The sequence below is a fragment of the Budorcas taxicolor genome, chromosome 1 (assembly GCF_023091745.1).
Source record: "Budorcas taxicolor isolate Tak-1 chromosome 1, Takin1.1, whole genome shotgun sequence".
NCBI classification, from domain to species: Eukaryota; Metazoa; Chordata; class Mammalia; order Artiodactyla; family Bovidae; genus Budorcas; species Budorcas taxicolor.
In genome coordinates this window covers 141,309,170-141,325,450 of record NC_068910.1, presented here as the reverse complement: position 1 = coordinate 141,325,450, position 16,281 = coordinate 141,309,170, and positions in this window count along the sequence as shown.

The following is a 16,281-nucleotide window of genomic DNA, read 5'->3' as shown; positions in this document are numbered from 1 at the left end:
GTACAGTGGCATCTCAGGGGGAAATATCAGAGTTGGCAAAGGTATAGAGGGAGTCAAGATTGTGTAAGATACAGGTGGGGAATGGCAACCAGGGGCTCCAATGGAGCTAGGACGAGAAATGTAGGACTAGATCATGGAGACTTTAAATATCAGAATAGAGTCTGGATAAGCCTTTCCCTTTAGGAAATACAAATGATTAGCAGATTTGATTAGTATCTAATCTGGAGATGAGACTGGCTAGAGGAAATGTCAAGTGAAATATTTGCAGTCATTAACATCTGAATCCTTAAAAATGACTACATGTACTTCAGCGTGTTATTAATAAGTAAGCATGTGTTTACTTGGTTTTTATTCAGATATTAGACACTGTAATAATTAACCACATATCTAATAGAATGATGAAAATAATTGATTGTAAATATACCAAAGTGTCTAATAAACAAAATATTTATTTTCCTATCACATAAATTTGCCAGAAATTTTCTTAAATGAAGAATGTGAAACAAAATAAAAGATTGGCTACTGCTTGCCCTCAGGAAAAATTTATGCTCCATGGAGTTTGCATTCCACTGTGGCTGAGGAAAGGAACACTTTGTCTTTGTAATTTAGACTATAATTTGTGTTCTAATAGGGTGACACTAAGTGGCTGAAAAGGGAAAGGCTTAGTCAATAGAAATCAAAACAAGAACAAAAAATTGCACTCGTGGTGACATTTATGACTCCCAGGCGACAGCATTAGGAAATTATACACATAGTAACTTGAAATCATTAAAAAAAATCAACAGCAAGCAATTTCTCTCCTTTGGAGTAGTTCAACTCTCATCCATTCTTATAAATGGATGACAAAAGACAATGCAAGTTGAATCATATAAGAAGAATTGGTAAAAAAGATTTTGTTTCCTTTTAAATAAAAGATATAAGTATTTTGCTACTGCATTTCTTATCTCAAAGGTAAATTTACTAGGTAGCATTTTTTCGTTTGTGCTGTTAACTGTTGTTGTTCAGTCACTCGGTCATGTCTGACTCTTTGCAGCCCCATGGACTGCAGCATACCAGGCTTCCTAGTCCTTCACCATCTCCTGGAGTTTGCTCAAACTCATGGCCATTGAGTTGGTGATGCCATCCAACCATCTTGTCCTTAATTGTCCCCTTTCCCTACCTTCACTCTTTCCCAGCATCAGGGTCTTTTCCAATGAGTCAGCTCTTCGCATTTAGGTGGCCAGAGTATCGGAGCTTCAGCTTTAGTATCAGCCCTTCCAATGAGTATTCAGGGTTGATTTCTTTCAGGATTAACTGGTTTGATCTCCTTGCTGTCCAAGGGACTCCCAAGAGTCTTGCCCAGCACTACCTTTCAAAGGCATCAATTCTTTGGCACTCAGCCATTTTTATTTTCCAGCTCTCACATGCATACATGACTACTGGAAAAACCATAGCTTTGACTACATGGAACTTTGTTGGCAAGGTAATGTCTGTGTTTTTTAATACGCTGTCTAGGTTTGTCATAGCTTTTCTCCAAGGAGTAAGTGTCTTTTAATTTCATGATTTGTGTTATTAATACTAACAGTAAAATATATAATTTTGCCTTTTACCTTATTAAACTTACTGTGGTTTTTCAACTCAATATCTCTGAGTAAATTTATTCATATATTGCTTTTGGACCCCTTCAAAAATTTCTTCCTGAAGGTAGAAAAAAAATATGACCTTCCGGCATAATTTATAACTAATTTGTTTTTTTATTTCCATTAGTGCTTGAAGAATTCTCTTTTTAATAGAAAGTCTATTTTTATTCACTGAAAATCAAAAGAACTTCCTAGTCCAGTATTCAATTATTCATTATTGATTTATTTGTTTTTTCATTCAGTAAATATTAAATCAAACTACATACAATTATTTTCATTTGTTAAAAGTGGCTAGGACTTCTCTGATCATCCAGTGGTTAAGACTCCATGCTTACAATGTAGGAGGCAGGGGTTTGATCTCAGTCAGGGAAGTGCTACATGCCACAGGTGCAAACAAAAAAAAAGTGGCTAAATTTTGGCGATTACATTTTATTCAACCTGCCAGCCTACTACTTATTAAATTATTCTAGATGATGGTGATATATATCTGGTGTCTTCTACTCATGGACCTCTGGCCTCTGACATGTAACTCATCACATGCCAACTCACCTATCTAAATACTTAGAAAAAATTTTAATGACAGAAGTAAATGGCTATTTTTATTCTTAACCTGTCCAGTGATCTCCTTCCCACAGGACCATTATTGCCTTGAAATCTGACCAATCTGAATAGATTTCCATTTTGCCTGGGACAAAATGTTTGCTGGATGGAGTGTACTTTTTTCTCTCATTAACTTTTACTTTCCAATTTATCATTATTTTATAAAATTAGGCAAGTGATATATTACATATCAGCTATTTACATGAAAAATAAGGAAAATTGAGAAACTATATATCAAAGATCAAAGGAGACAAAGGGACTATGGTAATAAAATGCAATGTGGTATCATAGATTGGATCCTAGAGCAAATGAACTGCATTAGTAAAATTTTTAATAGAGTTTAGCTCATAGTAATGTAGCAATATTAATTTCTTAATTTGTGACTTCATAAACTATAGGCTGCCAGGCTCCTTTGTCCATGAAATTCTCCAGGCAAGAATACTGGAGTGAGTAGCCATTCTCTTCTCCAGGCAATCTTCCCAACCCAAGGATCAAACCCATATCTCCTGTGTCTCCTGCACTGCAGTAGATTCTTTACTGTCTGAACCACCATGGTAGCCCATGTTATAATTCAGTTCAGTTCAGTTCAGTTCATTCGCTTAGTCAGGTCCGAATCTTTGCAACCCCATGGACTGCACCACGCCAGGCAACAAGTGCAACAACTCCCAGAGCTTGCTCAAACTCATGTTCATCAAGTCGGTGATGCCATCCAACCATCTCATCCTCCGTCATCCCCTTCTCCTCCTGCCTTCAATCTTTCCCAGCATTAAGATTTTTTCCAATGAGTCAGTTCTTCACATCAGGTGGCCAAAGTATTGCAGTTTCTGCTTCAGCATAAGACTTTCCAATGAATATTTAGGACTGATTTCCTTTAGGATTGACTGATTTGATCTCCTTACAGTCCAAGGGACTCTCAAGAGTCTTCTCCTACACCGCAGTTCAAAAGCATCAATTTTTCAGCACTCAGCCTTCTTTGTTATCCAACTCTCCAAACCATACATGACTACTGGAAAAACCACAGCTTTGATTAGACAGATCTTTGCAGGCAAAGTAATGTCTCTGCTTTTTAATATGCTGTCCGAAAAGAAAGTGTAAGTTGCTCAGTCGTGTCTGACTCTTTGTGACCCCATGCACTATACAGTCCATGGAATTCTCCTGGCCAGAATACTGAAGTGGGTACCCTTTCCTTCTCCAGGGGATCTTCCCAACCCAGGCATGGAATCCAGGTCTCCCACTTTCCAGGCAGATTCTTTACTAGCTCAGCCACAAAGGAAGCCCAAGAATATTGGAGTGGGTAGCCCTTCTCTTCTCCAGCAGATCTTCCTGAACCAGGAATCAAATTGCCACGTTGCAGGCAGATTCTTTACCAACTGAGCTGTGAGAGAAGCCCTCTATGTGCTGTCTAGGTTGGTCATTGCTTTTCTTCCAAGGAACAAGTGTCTTTTCATTTCATGCTGCATTCACCATCTGCAGTGATTTTGGAGCCCAAGAAAAGAAAGTCTGTCCCTATTTCCATTGTTTCCCCATCTATTTGCCATGAAGTGATTATGAAAATATAATACCAATGAAGAGCATATATAACTCTCCATCTTGTCTTTGAAACTGTTCTATAAATCTAACAGTTTCCAAAATAAAAACACAATAAGATACCACTAAACACCAAGCTGAGAGACTAAAACTAAAAAGATGGCCACACCCAACTGCCCTGGAGAATGGAGCAATAAGAGTCCTCAGATAATGTTAGCTTAAGAGAAAATTTGTGCAACTACCTTAAAAGACCATTTGGCACCATTCTTTAAAGTGGAAAATAAGCACATATTTGAAAATAGTGTTATTTGCTCAGTCATGTCCTATTTTTTCAACTCCATGGACTGTAGCCTGCCAGGCTCCTCTGTCCTTGGGATTCTCCAGGCAAGAATACTGGAGTGGGTTGCCATTCCTTTCTCCAGAGGATCTTCCAAACCCAGGGATCAAGCTCAGGTCTCCTGGATTGCAGGCAGTTTCTTTACCATCTGAGCCACCAGGGAATATATTTTACATTTTCCTACTTTACCTAAAAGATTATGAGAAAATTTTTTGTGCCCTGATTCACTAAGACTATTGTATTGCAGGGACTTGCTTGGTGGTCCAATGGCTAAGACTCCAAGCTCCCAATACAGGAGGCCAGGGTTTGATCTCTGGTTGGGCAACTAGATCCCAAGAGCTGCAGCTAAGTCACATGCTGCAGCTAAGGTTCCCACGTGCCACAGCTAAGACCCAATGCAGCCAAATGAATAAACCTTGGCAAAAGGAACGGCGACCTACTCCAGTATTTGCGGCTGGGAAACCCCAGAGACAGAGGAGCCTGGCAGGCTACAGAGCATGGGGTGACAGAGACGGACCCAACTTAGTGAGTAAACACCAATAAACATAGTATTGCCAGATCTCATATTCATACACAGTTGTCTGAAACACTAAATAGTTTGGAAAGAACTTCCTCTTTAATGAACGAGTCACCTCATTTCACTGTTTTATTTTTAAAAAAATTTTAGGCTTATTATATTGATACTATGCTTTCCAAGATGGTGCCCAGGAGGCCCACCTTCTGACTCACCCATCAGAACTTTGAGAAGACTGGCATGGCAGTAGTTTGGGGAGGAGTAAGAGCAGATAAAATATAAATAATAATCAAATCCTTTATGATTATACAGTGAAAGTGAGAAATAGATTTAAGGGACTAGATCTGATAGATAGAGTGTGTGATGAATTATGAACGGAGGTTCGTGACATTGTACAGGAGACAGGGATCAAGACCATCCCCATGGAAAAGAAATGCAAAAAAGCAAAATGGCTCTCTGAGGAGGCCTTACAAATAGCTGTGAAAAGAAGAGAAGTGAAAAGCAAAGGAGAAAAGAAAAAATATAAGCATCTGAATGCAGAGTTCCAAAGAATAGCAAGAAGAGATAAGAACGCCTTCCTCAGGGATCAATGCAAAGAAATAGAGGAAAACAACAGAATGGGAAAGACTAGAGATCTCTTCAAGAAAATTAGACATACCAAGGGAACTATTCATGCAAATATGGGCTCAATAAAGGACAGAAATTGTATGGACCTAACAGAAGCAGAAGATACTAAGAGGAAGTGGCAAGAATACACAGAAGAACTGTACAAAAAAAGATCTTCATGACCAAGATAATCATGATGGTGTGATCACTCATCTAGAGCCAGACATCCTGGAATGTGAAGTCAAGTGGGCCTTAGAAAGCATCACTATGAACAAAGCTAGTGGAGGTGATGGAATTCCAGTAGAGCTGTTTCAAATCCTGAAAGATGATGCTGTGAAAGTGCTACACTCATTATGCCAGCAAATTTGGAAAACTCAGCAGTGGCCACAGGACTGGAAAAGGTCAGTTTTCATTCCAATCCCAAAGAAAGGCAATGCCAAAGAATGTTCAAACTACTGCACAATTGCACTCATCTCACATGCTAGTAAAGTAATGCTCAAAATTCTCCAAGCCAGGCTTCAGCAATACGTGAACTATGAACTTCCAGATGTTCAAGCTCGTTATAGAAATGGCAGAGGAACCAGAGATCAAATTGCCAACATCTGCTGGATCATGGAAAAAGCAAGAGAGTTCCAGAAAAACATCTATTTCTGCTTTATTGACTATGACAAAGCCTTTTACTATGTGGATGACAATAAATTGTGGAAAATTCTGAAAGAGATGGGAATACCAGACCACCTGACCTGCCTCTTGAGAAACCTATATGCAGGTCAGGTCAGGAAGCAACAGTTAGAACTGGACATGGAACAACAGACTGGTTCCAAATAGGAAAAGGAGTATGTCAAGGCTGTATATTGTCACCCTGCTTATTTAACTTCTATGCAGAGTACATCATGAGAAACCCTGGGCTGGAAGAAGGACAAGCTGGAATCAAGATTGTCAGGAGAAATACCAATAACCTCAGATATGCAGATGACACCACCCTTATGGCAGAAAGTGAGAAGGAACTATAAAGCCTCTTGATGAAAGTGAAAGAGGAGAGTGAAAAAGTTGGCTTAAAGCTCAACATTCAGAAAACGAAGATCATGGAATATGGTCCCAGCATTTCATAGGAAATAGATGGGGAAACAGTGGAAACAGTGTCAGACTTTATTTGGGGGGGCTGCAAAATCACTGCAGATGGTGACTGCAGCCATGAAATTAAAAGACGCTTACTCCTTGAAAGAAAAGTTATGACCAACCTAGATAGCATGTTGAAAAGCAGAGACATTACTTTGCCAACAAAGGTCCGTCTAGTCAAGGCTATGTTTTTTCCAATATTTATGTATGGATGTGAGAGTTGGACTGTGAAGAAAGCTGAGTGCCAAATATCTTGAACTGTGGTGTTGGAGAAGACTCTTGAGAGTCCCTTGGACTGCAAGGAGATCCAACCAGTCCATTCTGAAGGAGATCAACCCTGGGATTTCTTTGGAAGAAATGATGCTAAAGCTGAAACTCCAGTACTTTGGCCACCTCATGTGAAGAGTTGACTCATTGGAAAAGACTCTGATGCTGGGAGGGATTGGGGGAAGGAGGAGAAGGGGATGACAGAGGATGAGATGGCTGGATGGCATCACCAACTCGATGGATGTGAGTCTGAGTGAACTTCGGGAGTTGGTGATGAACAGGGAGGCCTGGTGTGTTGTGATTCATGGGGTCTCTTCCAAGCAGTAAACGTCTTTTAATTTCATGGCTGCAGTCACCAACTGCAGTGATTTTGGAGCCCCCAAAAATAAAGTCTGACACTGTTTCCACTCTTTCCCCATCTATTTCCCAGGAAGTGATGGGACTGGATGCCATGATCTTAGTTTTCTGAATGTTGAGCTTTAAGCCAACTTTTTCACTCTCCTCTTTCACTTTCATCAAGAGGTTCTTTAGTTCTTCTTTACTTTCTGCCATAAGGGTGGTGTCATCTACATATCTGAGGTTATTGATATTTCTCCCAGCAATCTTGATTCCAGCTTGTGCTTCTTCCAGCCCAGCATTTCTCATGATATACTCTGCATATAAGTTAAATAAGCAGGGTGACAATATACAGCCTTGACATACTCCTTTCCTATTTGGAACCAGTCTGTTATTCCATGTCCAATTCTAACTGTTACTTCCTGACCTGCATATAGGTGTCTCAAGAGGCAGGTCAGGTGGCCTGGTATTCCCATCTCTTTCAGAATTTTCCACAGTTGATTGTGATCCACACAGTCAAAGGCTTTGTCATAGTCAATAATGCAGAAATAGATGTTTTTCTGGAACCCTCTTGCTTTTCTGATGATCCAGCAGATGTTGGCAATTTGATCTCTGGTTCCTCTGCCTTTTCTAAAACCAGCTTGGACATCTGGAAGTTCACGGTTCACGTATTGCTGAAACCTGGCTTGGAGAATTTTGAGCATTACTTTGCTAGTGTGTGAGATGAGTGCAACTGTGGACCTAAATAAAAGAGCCTGAAGTACAAAATACCTAGAATAGAATATAAGAATATGTTTTCACAAAATGAGGCAAAGGTTTATTACAAAGCATATAAAATATCTGTGTGCCATTTGGAGGGCTCATGTGTTCCGTCTATGGGAGTATGTAGGGTACCAGCCAAAAAGGGAGAAGCCAAAAGCATAGTGTTGGGAGCTAGGTATGTGGGTTTGTAGATGGGGTGTTCCTCAAGATCTGTGGTCTGGGCTTTTGGTACAGCCCCTGAGGCAATCGATAGAACCTGCAGTCAATTGTTCAGATCATCAGGCCATTTACTATGAGTTCTTACCCTGCTTTCTGCTGTTAGCCATCCCCAGACTACAGCTGTGACAGTCTTCTCAAAGTTCTGATGAGTTCTGATAAGTAAGTCAAAAACGGGCTGGGCCTCTTGGGGAGTATCCTGCAAAGCTGGGGAAGCATAGTATAATATCTGTTTTAAAGTTCTAACTGATCATATAAACATCTGCATCATCATGGTTTGGCATCTTGATTGTCTTTATTCTTAGAATGGATTATCTTTCCTAATTCCTTTTACACCAGTTAATTTTGGATCATGTCAAGCAAATTGTGAATATTGTTTTTGTTTGTGTATTATTCTGCTATAATTCTCTGGAAAACATTCTTACTCTTCTTTCTGTGGTCAGTCAATCCAGTTATATTTTGATGGCAAGTTCTAGCTCACCTTCTGAGGATGGTGGCTCAAGTCTCAGTTTAGTTTTTTAAAACTTCGTTGTTTCAGTCAGTTCTGTCCATGCAGTTAGGCTGAGACTTGTGTAAGATTCATTCCCAGAATTAAAGCTTCTTTCCTCAGTTTTCTTCTATCCCCTCCCAACACCTAGCCCATTTCTGCTCCTTTCGTCGCTCTCTATGGCCTGAAAAAAGTTGAGTTGTTGGAACATTACTGCACCACTCCATCACTCTGCAGCTGAGGTTGACTTTCAATACCGCCAAATGAAAAAGAATCCTGAAAATTCACTCTCATATTATTTCTCTTCCATATTGTAACTCCTCTTCATAGCTATTTACATTTATTTACTCTCCTTAGTAAAAAAAATGTAGTTGTAATTTTTGTATCTTATAAAATTTGTAGCTGTTGTCAGCAGGAGAGTTGGGTTACTAGGGACTCACACAACCAAACAAAAACTAGAACTCACACTGGTTTTTTTTTTTGGTTGTTGTTGTTGTTGTTAAGTGTTCTTTTCCTTTTTTTGTCATAAATTCCAAAAGAATTATTCTTTAGAACATAGGGGAGAAAAAAAGTTTGTTACAAAAGAAGCCACGTTCAATTATTTATCCTACACCTTCAGTGTATAAGGAAGCTCATGCTTTAGAGGAAGGAATTTCTGTCGGTTTTTTTTTTCCTATTTGAAATTAATTGGTTGTTCCTGCTTGAAAAAGTTGCTTTGCTCCTTAGAGCTTCAATTTACTTAGCAATATATTACCAGACCTTGGTATAGAATTTCTTCTACGTTGCTGTCACCCTTGTTAGTTGAGCCTGAAGTAATCATCTGCTGATTCTAAGCATATTTTTCTTTGCCTAGTTTTCAGGCAGGCTTTGAATTGGAGATCTAAATTAGAAATTATCCTATCTGTTTATTAACTTATAGATCAGTTTCATTTTTTTAGAGAAAGCAATTAAGAATATGATGTGCCACAGTAAGAGAGGCTGTCTGGAATCTCTTTACAGTCCTCATCACTTAGAAGAATAGCTATAGAATAAAATACTGTGACTATAATTTTCACTTTAATAAGCTTTTTGCTGTTCGATAAATGAATGAGGAGTAATTTTTAAATTAAATTTGCCCCTTCATGCAGTTACTTTTATTTCTACCTCCTCACTAGATACCCATTTGTTCATTAGAATTTGTATCCAGATATTACTTAAAACTGGCATATAGATAAAAAGCTATGACTAAAATAATTTATTTGGGATTTCAAGCCATAAATTTCACTTCATCCTTGCAAAAAAAAAAAAAAAAGTCAGAATGGAAACAGTGACTTTTAAAATATAAAAGTTATATTTTTTTGAAATACTGATAGCATTTAAGACTGGACTTTGAAATTACATCATAATAGCTAACACTTTTCATAAAACATTATCAAGTCAATTTCCTTGGCAAAATCATTTAGCAATAAATACTGAAATACATTCTGCCTTAAGTTATTTTATCATCTAATTCATGCATACTGTGTTTGAAACTTCACATTTGGATGGCACATATGAATGGAGCATGATAATTTCCAAAAAGTATTGTTGAGAGCCTCTGAATTTCAGTGACTGTGAATAATTTATTATTTCAGATTTTCAAAGAACTTATCCAAAATTTTCACTTTAATGTAATTCCACCATCTTTATTTTTTACTCATTTTTCTTAGTAACATCCCTGGAACCACAGTGCATGTTTATATTATTATGACTTGGATATTCATTTGTGCTCTTTGAAATTGTGTGATATATAAGAAGATCCTTGAAATGATACCAGCAGAAGTTTCTGGGTGGTTCTAAGTTTTACTAAGCAATTTTTTGATTAATTATCCTTCTGGCTTTCTAGCACTTGCAAATGGAGAAATACTATTGCCATCACTGTAACAGAGGCTTGAATTAAAAGCTCTTTGTAAAGTGTTGTCTTGTTCTCCTAAGATGTCCTGTGCATGATAAGCTTCCAATATAAAGTGTTGATAATGAGCAAAGTGCTAGCCCATCTGATTCTGATAAATTGGTAGGCTAAAATGGTATAAAATTGGCAATTCTCCTGGTGGTCCAGTGACTAAGACATTCATTCCCAATGCAGGGGGCCAGGGTTCAGCCTCTGGTCAGGGAACCAGATCCCACATGCCATAACTATCCTGCATGCTGCAGCTAAAAGATTACACATGAATCAGTGAAGATCCCAAGTGCAAGCTCTAATGAGAATCCCCAGGTGATAGAAATTAAGACTGAAAAGTTCATTGGCTAGATCTCTGGAAACCATTGGGCATGACAGATAGAAGCATTGAGTTTCAGACTTGGTGTGCCTAATGCTTGTATTTTAATAACCTCACTTCAGTAAGAAGCTGCAAAGGGACTGATGCCTGTACCTGGGGCTTTCAGAGAATTGAAACTTCCATAATAAAATCTATTTGCTGACATAGCAAGCAGATAGACAACATGAATCTTATCTCTGCCTAGATTCTGGGTTGAAAAACAGGGGGTAATTTGTAAACTTGAACCCAAGTTTTTGAATTTTTGAATCTAAAAACTGCAAGAGGTAGGAACCTACATGTCAATAATTAAGATAAACATTGGTCTCACACCAGTGTGTTCCTCAGTTCAGTTCACTCGCTCAGTTATGTCTGACTTTTTGCTACCCCATGGACTACAACACACCAGGCATCTTTGTACATCACCAACTTCTGGACTTTACTCAAACTCATGTCCATTGAGTCAGTGATGCCATCCAATCATTTCATCCTCTATTGTCCCCTTCTTCTCCTCCCTTCAATCTTTCTCAGCATCAGGGTCTTTTCAAATGAGTCAGTTCTTTGAATCAGGTGGCCAAAGTATTGGAGTTTCAGCTTCAACTTCAGTCCTTCCAATGAACATTCATAACTGATTTCCTTTAGGAAGGAATGGTTGGATCTCCTTGCAGTCCAAGGGCCTCTCAAGAGTCCTCTCCAACACCACAGTTCAAAAGCATCAATTCTTCAGTGCTCAGCTTTCTTTATAGTCCAACTCTTGCATCCATACATGACCACCTGAAAAACTATAGCCTTGACTAGATGGACCTTTGTTGGCAAAGTAATGTCTCTGCTTTTTAATATGTTGTCTAGGTTGGTCATAACTTTCCTTCCAAGGAGTAAGTGTCTTTTAATTTCATGGCTGCAGTCACCATCTGCAATGATTTTGGAGCCCCAAAAAAGTCTGCCACTGTTTCCACTGTTTCCTCATCTATTCGCCATGAAGGGATGGGGCCGGACGCCATGATCTTAGTTTTCTGGGAATGTTGAGCTTTAAGCCAAATTTTTCACTCTCCTCTTTCACTTTCATCAAGAGACTCTTTAGTTCTTCTTCACTTTCTGCCATAAGTATGTTGTCATCTGCATTTCTGAGGTTATTGATATTTCTCCAGGCAATCTTAATTCCAGCTTGTGCTTTATCCAGCCCAGCATTTCTCATGATGTACTCTGCATAGAAGTTAAATAAGCAGGGTGACAATGTACATCCTTGACATGCTCTTTTTCCTATTTGGAATCAGTCTGTTGTTCCATGTCCAGTTCTAACTGTTCCTAACAAAGGAGAAAGGAAACCAGCCTAAAGTTACATTCCACAATCCAGGTCGAAAGAAAATCTCACAGAAGACCTCCTTAAATGATATCACAGTAAAAATATTTTTGTGCATGACCAGCTGTGTGTAATCCCAGGGACTGTAGCTCTCCAGGCTGCTCTGTCCATGGTATTTCCTGACAAGAATACTGGCATGAGTTGTCATTTATTCCTCCAAGGGGTCTTCCTGACCCAGGGATGGAATGATTGTTTCCTATGGCTCCTTCATTGGCAGCCAGGTTCTTTATCACTGAGCCTCGTGGGAATCCCATAAAAGTAGTTTATAATTAGTTATAAGAACTGAAAAGCTAATTAGAGAGTTGTAAGATAAACTGGAGAATATCATCTGTAATGCAACACAAAGATAATGAGATAAAAATATGGAAGATAGGCTCAGGGATAAGGAGAAAGAATAAGAATGTCCAATTATGTTTGATAGGAGTTCCAGAATAAGAAAATCCAGAAAAGGGGTACCTTTATACTTGAAGACAACATGGTTGAGAATTTTCAGGATTAAAATTCATTTTCAAAAAGTGTAAATTCTATAAAGAATAAATAATTCTACAGTTAGACATATTTTAATGAAATTTAAGAATATGAAATCAAACAGAATATATAAAACCCAACTGAATAGAAAAGATAGATTACACACAAAAGAGTTATAATTAGAATGACTATAGATAGCTCAGCAAAAACTACAGGAGTCAAAATTATGAAATAATATCTTCATAATGTAGAACAAAAATGACTGTCAATCTCCAATTCTCTGCCAAGTTAATTTATCAAGAATAAGGATCATATGAAATGAATTTCAAATAAATAAAGACCTGGGAGTTGGTGATGGACAGGGAAGCCTGGCATGCTGCAGTCCATGGGGTTGCAGAGAATTGGACACAACTGAGTGACTGAAATGAACTGAAAGACTGAGAGCCCCTGACAGACTCACCCTTCAGGAAAAAGGGTTTCAAATCCTGGAAAAATGTGGATACAAGAATCAATGGGGAGCAAAATACTGAGAAATATGTGAGTTAATATATTCTTATAGTCTTTGTGTTGTTAGTATAGAAAGTAAAGCTATTAATTAAACTTAAAGTCAAATACAGAAATTAAGAGTAACCACAGAAACAATACAAATGGAAATGTAAAACTTGAAAACTAGTAGTAACCAAAAAAGGAAATAAATATTACACTAAGAAGCTCCAATACTTTGGCCACCTCATTGGAACTCATTGGAAAAGATGATGTTGGGAAAGATTGAGGGCAAAAGGACAAGGGGGGTTGCAGAGGATGAGATGGTTGGATGGCTTCACCAACTCAATGGACAAGAGTTTGACCAAGTTCCAGGAGATAGTGAAGGACAGGGAAACCTGGCATGCTGGAGTCCGTGGGGTCACAAAGAGCTGGAGACAACTTAGGGATGGAAGAGAAATCCAATGGAAGAACAGGGAAAAGAGCAAAGAAGAAAGCATGATATGGGAAGCCTAAAATTGTATATTCAAATAAAAGTTGAATGCATACAGTAATAATAGATAGTATTATAAACATATTAGGCTTCTCTGCTGGCTCAGGCTAGAAGAGTCTGCCTGCAATGCAGGAGAACTGGGTTCGATCCCTGGGTTGAGAAGATCCCCTAAAGAAGGAAATGGCTACACACTTCAGTATTCTAGCCTAGAGAATTCCATGGACAGAGGAACCTGGCAGGTTACAGTCCATGGGGTCGCAAAGAGTCAGACATGCCTGAGTGACTAACACACACACATAAGCATATTAGATGTGTTTTCTCATTTCATCTTTACACTGATGTTGGGCAGTAAATATAATTGCATGCTTGTTCAGTCATTCAGTCGTGTCCCACATTTGGCAGTGTCCAGGGACATTTTTGGTTGTCATAACTCAGAGAGTCTTATGGTGGGTAGAGGCCAATAATGATGCTAATATCCAACAGTACACAGAACAGTTCCCCCCAATAGGCAATTATTTGGCCCAAACCATCAGCATTGCTGAGGTTGACAATAAGAAACCCAGTTTTAATTTACAGTATATCCATTTGACTTTTTATCTTCTCTACTTTCAGTTTCCCGATTAGCATGGTGGATGGGGTGTCTTACCTACTTGGATTCCATATAACATGTAGTTTTCATGTCTGCTACATGGGAAGTGAACATTGTCAGTGGACACTTGATCAACTGAATTTTTTATTCAACAGCAATCTTTAGTGTTTTTTATGTCTTGGATGCTCTCTTCAAAGTTTGTGTGAAAGAGTCTAAGTAGGTAGTCTTTACCATGTAGGAATTCTGAACTTAATAATGAAAGACATATATAAATCAATAATTTACAATACACTATGTACTTCAACAAATATATGAGGGAAAACTTGCAGTGGGGAATGAAAATAAGCTGAAGTTAATTCTTCTTAGAGGAGAAGATTTAGTTGAACAAGGACAGTGAGTAATGGTTTGAAGAAAGAAAAGGATTTGAAAAAAAATAGAGGAGACATCTTGTGATGGGAGATGAGTAAATGAGTTTATTCTAGCACTTTGCTAACAAGTTTAATAAGAAAAACAACTAATTAATGGTTTTTAAAAGTCATAAAATTGTAAGTAGGGAATGATTATAGAGTTTGTCTATAGAACCTCCCAGTTTTATAGATATTGGAAAGAGCATATTTGTCATTTTGAGTCTGAAGGCAGGAAAATAACCAAAAAATTGATGTCCCAGCTTAGCAGCAGGTACAGGAATTCATTCTTATGAAGAATATTGTTTGTTTAGGTCTTCAATTGACTGGATGAGGGCCACTTTCATTAACGAGGGCAATTTGCTTTACTCAGTCTCTGGATTTAAAAGTTAATTTCATCCAGAAGCTTCCTCAGAGAGACACCCAGAATAATGTTTAATCACATGTCTGGATACCATGTGGCTCCATTAGGATGACATATAAAATGAACTATCACAATGAGTAACAAACAAATAACTGATACTCTCTACCAACACACTACAAAGTGTGTTGGAGGATTTTGTTTTATTCAACCTAGAAGAACTAAGGCAATGGCAACCCACTCCAGTACTCTTGCCTGGAAAACACCATGGATGGAGGAGCCTGGTAGGCTGCAGTCCAAGGGGTCACTAAAAGTCGGGCACGACTTGAGCAACTTCACTTTCACTTTTCACTTTCATGCATTGGAGAAGGAAATGGCAACCCACTCCAGCATTCTTGCCTGGAGAATCCCCGGGACGGAGGAGTCTAGCGGGCTGCCGTCTATGGGGTTGCACAGAGTCGGACACGACTGAAGCAATGTAGCAGCAGCAGCAGCAGCAGAAGAAGAACTAAGGATTTCCTATGGTAAATCAAAATAAACCACAGCCTATTTGCAGTGCTAGACAGTTGTGTTGACTATTTTAGCTAGGGAAACTAGAATTAGGAAAAACATGAAAGATATAAAGATGTAACACCAACAAAATTGTTTTCTACCAAAATTGAGAATTTTACTAGTTTTATATAATAGTGAGAGCTTCCCTTGAATGTATCTTTCAGCAGTTCTCTTGAATTGCTTATCTGAGTAATTATTCTAAATTCCAAGATCTTCTCCTTGTACTCACTTTTGCTTTTTCCTTTGCATTCTATTTTTGTTTTATTCATGAAACATTGTCTCTAATCTCTCTGAAGCCTCTGATTGGAGTATTGTTTTTGTTGGAGGATGGAGGGAATGAAAATTACCCACCAAACAGAGGAGACATCTTGAGACCCAAAAGTGAGACAGACAGCTCCATAAAATCAATGGATCAGTTTATTATTGGGGAAATTTATAAGGGCAGGATTGGGCAGAAAATGATCTGTAAGTATTTGTGGTTGCAACCACACTGTTCACCAAAAGGGGTCATTTGGGCAATTTTAAAGTTAACCTAGGGTCTGGGGCAGGGGCTTAGAAGTGGAATGTGCATTCCTATGTCAAAATTCATGCTGCTGCTGCTGCTAAGTCGCTTCAGTCGTGTCTGACTCTGTGTGACCCCATAGATGGCACACCACCAGGCTCCTCCGTCCCTGGGATTCTCCAGGCAAGAACACTGGAGTGGGTTGCCATGTCCTTCTCCAATGCATGAAGGTGAAGAGTGAAAATGAAGTCACTCAGTCGTGTCCGACTCTTAGCGACCCCATGGAATGCAGCCTACCAGGCTCCTCCACCCATGGGATTTTCCAGTCAGGAGTACTGGAGTGGGTCACCATTGCATTCTCCACAAAATTCATGAATGAGTAACTATTTTCATGGGCACCTGGAGT